At 28.2% G+C, this 6326-nt stretch overlaps 1 long non-coding RNA gene across 1 annotated transcript; it reads right to left on the reverse strand.

The window, feature by feature from the left end:
* Nucleotides 1-305: 305 nt before the first annotated feature.
* Nucleotides 306-3750, reverse strand: LOC127282532 (uncharacterized). Its single transcript, XR_007843213.1, has 2 exons — nt 3684-3750; nt 306-2655 (listed from the first exon to the last, which is right to left on the reverse strand). It is a non-coding gene; the product is annotated as an uncharacterized LOC127282532 (long non-coding RNA).
* Nucleotides 3751-6326: the final 2576 nt, after the last annotated feature.

Genomic DNA, 6326 nt, shown 5'->3' on the forward strand with positions numbered 1-6326 from the left:
CGTTAAATATTTATCTTAAACTGTTGTCGACATATATTTTGTTTCAAGAAATTAATTTTCAAAACTTGTCTTATTTTTACTGTTTTAAATTTTTTCACATTTATTAAATGTATATCCATATGTAAAAAAAAATATTTAAAAAAACTTGCAATTAACATTTCTTTGTGAATAGTTTATAACAATATATTTTTTCCAAAATACATCTACATTAATTAGTTTTATTTTTTACATTCTAACTTTTTTTTATTAAAAAATATAAATTAGAGAAGTAAAGAATAAGAAACAGGTTGTAAAAATATGTAAAATGTAATTGAAATGAAAGATTTATTACTTATTTAAAAAATCTTTTTAAATTTACAAATAAAATTTTCGATGTATATTATTTTATTTTTACAAAATTAAACAATTTTTTATTCAAATTATGTTTGCAACAATGTTGATATTTCACAGGGATTTAAAATTTTTAATAATTTAAAAAATAATAAAAAATAATAATTTTTAAAAAATTTTAAATACCTGTAAAATATCAACATGATATCACAGTGATATCACCATGATATCACCGTGATATGACTATGATATCACCTCGATGTCACCATGATATCACCGTGATATGACTGTGATATCACCTCGATGTCACCGTGTGATATCACCGTGTGATATCACCGTAAGGCGGACATTTTGACATTTTCCTGATGTCACGATGACATTCCCCAGTGATATCACCGTGACATCTGGTTGATATATCGTGCTACTTGGGTTTTCTTTCTCTTTGTATAAATTAGCCAATTTTTCAAGTTTTAAATCTTTTAAATCGTTTAAAGATAATAAAATTTTCTCATAGTCATTAAGTCCAAACATAAATCTAGATCTGAAGTTATATTCAGCCAATTGTTCAGTATAAAGAATATTATCCATTGGCACGCTTCTTTGTGAAGTATACCTGGATTAACAGATTTCGTTGGTGGTATATTCCATTCAATCGTATTATAATAAAGTTGATAATTTTTTGTTATTTTTATATCTGCATCTAGATTAAGATAAGGCATAAGTCTTCGAATAATCTCACCTCTTTCCATTTTAGACACATCAATATTACTTCGTAGAATATCATTTTTATCCATTTTTAACTTTTGATTAGAAATTTCATTAGTTGTTGGATTATATTTACGATAAAACATTTTTTCCATGTCCTCCTTTACTTTCAATACAGGAACTTGAAATGGATTGCTTTCGATGGTTCTCAGTTATGCAATATTTCTTGATGATGATACGCATGTTGGTCCAAAGAAGTTCTCACCGCCGGGATAATAGTATTGAACGAGTTTATAATTATTCTCTTCATGTAAAACCTTAGGTATTAAACCATTAAATGTGGTTGACAATTTCATATTAGTATTAAGCTTTTTTAACATAGATGTTAATATCAATTTTAGATTTTTATTTATAGAAATGTTCAGAATTTTTTGAATCATAATTTTATATGTCTTGTGCAATGATTGGTTACCAAACTTGCTTAATGTGAAGGTTAATTCAAATCGAGGATCTATCACTTTTAGGAAGGTAATGGATAAATCTTTTAACAGGTGCTTGTTAAGAATTTCCTGCGAAACGGTTCTAGCCAAAGCTTTTAAAAATTGATACAATGAAGTTAATCTAGTGGTCTTTAAATATAGAGTTTTGGAATAAAGCTTATGAAAATTTATTTTCACATATTAATTTAACAATGAATAAAATTGCTGTACAATTTTATTCATTGTTAAATTAATATGTGAAAATAAATTTTCATAAGCTTTATTTCAAAACTCCATATTTAAAGAAGTTTGATATTTCTCCCTGAATATTTCTCTTTCTTTAGAGGCGTAAAAAAATAGTGCCGGTATTAAGAAAATTTTTAACCCTATTTCATAAGTTTCGTTTCCGTAATGCTCTTGTAAATCAAACTCTCGTGAAATTAAAATGTAATCACCAAACGAAGCGTTTTGAGTTTTTCCAAGTATAAATCTGACAATTTTTAAACCAGCCATTGCATATATATAATCCACTTCCATTATGTTCATATCTGTATTTTCTGGCACGGGAAATATTGGCAGTATATATATTCAAAAAAAACTTTTTTAACAGACAAAAAATTGAGTTTTTTGCTATTGTTTGTTTTTAAACATGATTTTGTAAGTTGTATTATTTGCCTTGTTGATTATTCCTGTTAAATATTCGTTAACGTTACAATAGTGAGAAAATAGAGCAGTGTTGATGATTTACTGGTATGTTTCATTTACATATTGCAAATCAAGTGTTTCATTTTCGCCGCCACCATAAAGATCAGTTCCTATTAGTACATTTTGTAGAAGCTGGAGCTTTTTCTCGGATTCATTGTTGGAATTATTAAGGTATTTAAAATAAGTATTGAGTACAGTGACAGTCTGATTTCGCTGATTCAATGTAATTAGGCCTTTGTTGTAAAAAATAACTCAGAGAGTGGTAATGTAGTGACAAATAGATAGAAATTGAAAATTCGATGAATGTTGTATACGAAAACTAACGTGTCGTTCATCATGAGCCGATTCGCTTTTTGTTGTTTTTATTTTTTAATGTTCTTACTGTTGATGTTGTATCTGTACACTTTCGATAAGTTTTAATTTACCCTTGGCAAACCTGAAATAATTATATTGACATTTTGTTTAATTGAACGTATGAATAAAAGAATTGGTCGAGCACTTGGACGCACTTTTTGATTGTAGTCGATTAGCAATGAGCGATCATGCGCCACTTACTGCTACTCGATTACTATTAAGTTGGTTCTACAATGAGCACTTTTCGTGACTGTGATTGGTTTCCATTGTCCCCACTCGCCATTTGTCATAATTCTCGTCAACTACCGCACCCTTCTATAGTAAAAATTTAGTAACAATTATAGTAATTTTTAATTTTAACAATAAAGTCACTATAGATTTTCACTAGAGCAGGGTGCGGTAGTTGACAAGAATTATGGCAAATGGCGAGTGGAAACAATGGAAACCAACCTTCATGACCACTGTAGAACCAACTTTAGAGGGCGCGTCAGAGCATTCGACATGTTTTTTTTCAATTGTTTTTAGCAAGCCGTTTACGAGACAAGAATTTTTCATAATCAGAATTTTCATGATTTTTTATTTTTGAATGCTCATGGGTTAATTTAAACTATTTGATTAAGTCAATTAAACTTTTTCTCTGATTGTGAGGAATAAGATCGTAAAAATTTCCCTGAGGTGAAATTTAATTTTTCAAAATTGACCCATTTAGAAGGGAAGATATAAATAATAATATAAGATTTAAAAATCATATACTTTTTGATGAAATAACCGTTAAAAAAATTTTAGGTACATGGAAAAAAATAGTTCGTAAAATTTTCGTAAACTAGTTGTTCACTTTGGGGACGGGCCCCCAAAGTTAGGAAATCTTTCATTAACTTTTTTCAAGATTTCACGAACTTTTTTTTGTGCGCGTGTGCAGACATTGATTGTCTTGAACAGAGTGATAAACTTTCGTGAAATCTTGGAAAAAGTTAATGAAAGATTTCCAAACTTTGGGACCGTCCAAAAGTGAAGAAGTAGTTTACGAAAGTTTCCCGAACTATTTTTTTCCGTGTACATTTTATGAATTTTAACAAAAAATAAAATTATTATATAGTTAATTTTATTCACCGTGAATGACCACTTGTAACGTAAAACAACTATTTCAAACTGTCTCCAATATAGAAATGAAGCAAAATGAAAGTTAGATGGATAGTTAAATATTTCAACATTTGACTTTATCAAGCAAAATTTTATTCATTTTTTTTAATATTGTATGTCGTTAAATATTTATTTTAACTATTGTCGACGTATCGATATATTTTGTTTCCAGAAGTTACATATATAGTTTTCGACATGTTTCTTATTTTTACTGCTTTAAAATTTTTCATTTTTTTTAAATTTATGTCTATTTGTAAAAATAATATTGAAACAACATGAAACTAACATTTTTTTCGTAACTAATTTATAACAATATATTTTTTCTAAAATATATCTACTCTTTTTTTTTGTCAAGTCTTCTTTAAGACTTATTACAATTAAATTTATATTTGTGTTTTCTTTAATTTAACAAAAACTTTACTTGCTTCAAAAAAAAATTGTTTAATTTAAAAAAAATATTTTTTCAATTTGAAACAAAGTTTTTTTTTTGTAAGTTATTTACAATAAGTTTTATTTAAAAAGTTTTAGGGTAACGGCACCAGTGAAGGAACTGACACCAGTGAAAGAACAAATTTCATGTTTTGCATTCTAATTAGTGTAATAAGCAATTTGGTATTATAAATTATATATTTTTATGTTCCTTATTTAATTTACGTCTTTAGTATCTAAGATACCTAGAGAGATAACACGTAAATTTTATAAAAAAAAATTTTTTTAAATGTTGTGTTGCAAATTTATCTTCAACAATAAGAACTCTTCTCTGACACGTTATTTCTTTTTTCACATTTAACTAATTTAAACTGCCTTAAATCGTCGGTCTGCTTTAAACTAAATTTATCTTGTGTATTAGAAATACTTCTTTTCATTTAAAAGCTAATAAAATATTAATTTGCCATAAGAAAAGCAAATTCCGTCATTGGGGTTTTTTTTTTTTTATTTACTAGTGAAAGAACAGAAATGTTTTTTCACTGGTTCCAATGCAATCCAATGAAGGAACACCTTCAACGAATAGTCTGAAGTCAAACAAAAAAATGACAAAATCAAATAGGTTAACACTGTTAGGTTACAATAATATTGTCAAAATAAATTGCAAGTAGATGATTGATTATAGGTTATAAATGCATTTTCAATTAAAAATAAGATTCTGCAAACTTAGTTAAAAAATATTCATAATTATCATTAATTTACCTTTATTTTAGTATATTACAAACATTTTATTACTTTATCTTTGTTTTAATATATTTTTTAAATATATTTTAAATATATATTTCACATCGTTCTTTCACTGGATGCAGAAAATTCTTTCATTAGACAATTTGTTCTTTCACTGGTGAAATAGGTATGTTTTACTTATTAATTAAAATTTTAATTAACATCTTATATTTATGAAAATTAAATGTGACCTTCGCATTCTACACTTAATTAGCTATCGAAAAAAAATTGGTAAAAAAATTTTCAATAACTGCATTCAAAAATAATAAATGATAAAAGGGATATAGTTCCGAATAGCACATACCTCCGATTTCAATAAAACTTAGTATCCCTACGTAATTTGGTGCGCTGATTACCAAAATCATAGTGAAAATTGGCGGAAATTTAATTATCATGGTAAAAACCATAAAAAACACCATAAAATCATGGTTTTTTTCGATTATCTCGTAAAAAACAAAAAACTTCGAAAAAAGTTTTAGACGAAAGTTGTAGATCTCTAAAAAACACTCATTTCATGTTTTATGCATTTTTTACCAAAAGTCATTATTTTTCGAGAAAAACGCAAAATAGTAAACACGGCCTTCGGCCGCGTAAGGTACTGCTCGCTTCTCTTTTTAAGAAATCTTGGCGAGAGGGGGTGGATGTGTCCGAAAGTAATTTGCAGAAATTGTGGGGTGGAGTCTACAGCAGCGGTAAACGCAAAATAGTAAACACGGCCTTCGGCCGCGTAAGGTACTGCTCGCTTTTCTTTTTAAAAAAACCTTGGCGAGAGGGGGTGGATATGGCCGAAAGTATTTTGCGGAATTCGTTGGATCCTGAGTAATGGTGAATATGATAATTTCTGCAAATTACTTTCGGACACATCCACCCCCTCTCGCCAAGATTTCTTAAAAAGAGAAGCGAGCAGTACCTTACGCGGCCGAAGGCCGTGTTTACTATTTTGCGTTTTTCTCGAAAAATAATTACTTTTGGTAAAAAATGCATAAAACATGAAATGTGTGTTTTTTAGAGATCTACAACTTTCGTCTAAAACTTTTTTCGAATTTTTTTGTTTTTTACGAGATAATCGAAAAAAACCATGATTTTATGGTGTTTTTTATGGTTTTTACCATGATAATTAAATTTCCGCCAATTTTCACTATGATTTTCGTAATCAGCGCACCAAATTACGTAGGGATACCAAGTTTTATCGAAATCAGAGGTATGTGCTATTCGGAACTGCACCCGATAAAAGTATGCATTTCCTTAAATGTTCTTTCACTGGTGCCGTTACCCTATGTAGAATAAAAAAATTTTCTTTAAATTACAGAAAACATTTCTTTGGCCCTATATATCAAAGAAATACTTCTTTGATTCAAATAAACATTTTTCTGGGTGCAATAACATTTTTTTATACTCTCG

This window comes from Leptopilina boulardi, unplaced genomic scaffold (assembly GCF_019393585.1).
Source record: "Leptopilina boulardi isolate dan_hultmark-lab unplaced genomic scaffold, ZJU_Lbou_2.1 LbouV2_300, whole genome shotgun sequence".
Lineage (NCBI taxonomy): Eukaryota > Metazoa > Arthropoda > Insecta > Hymenoptera > Figitidae > Leptopilina > Leptopilina boulardi.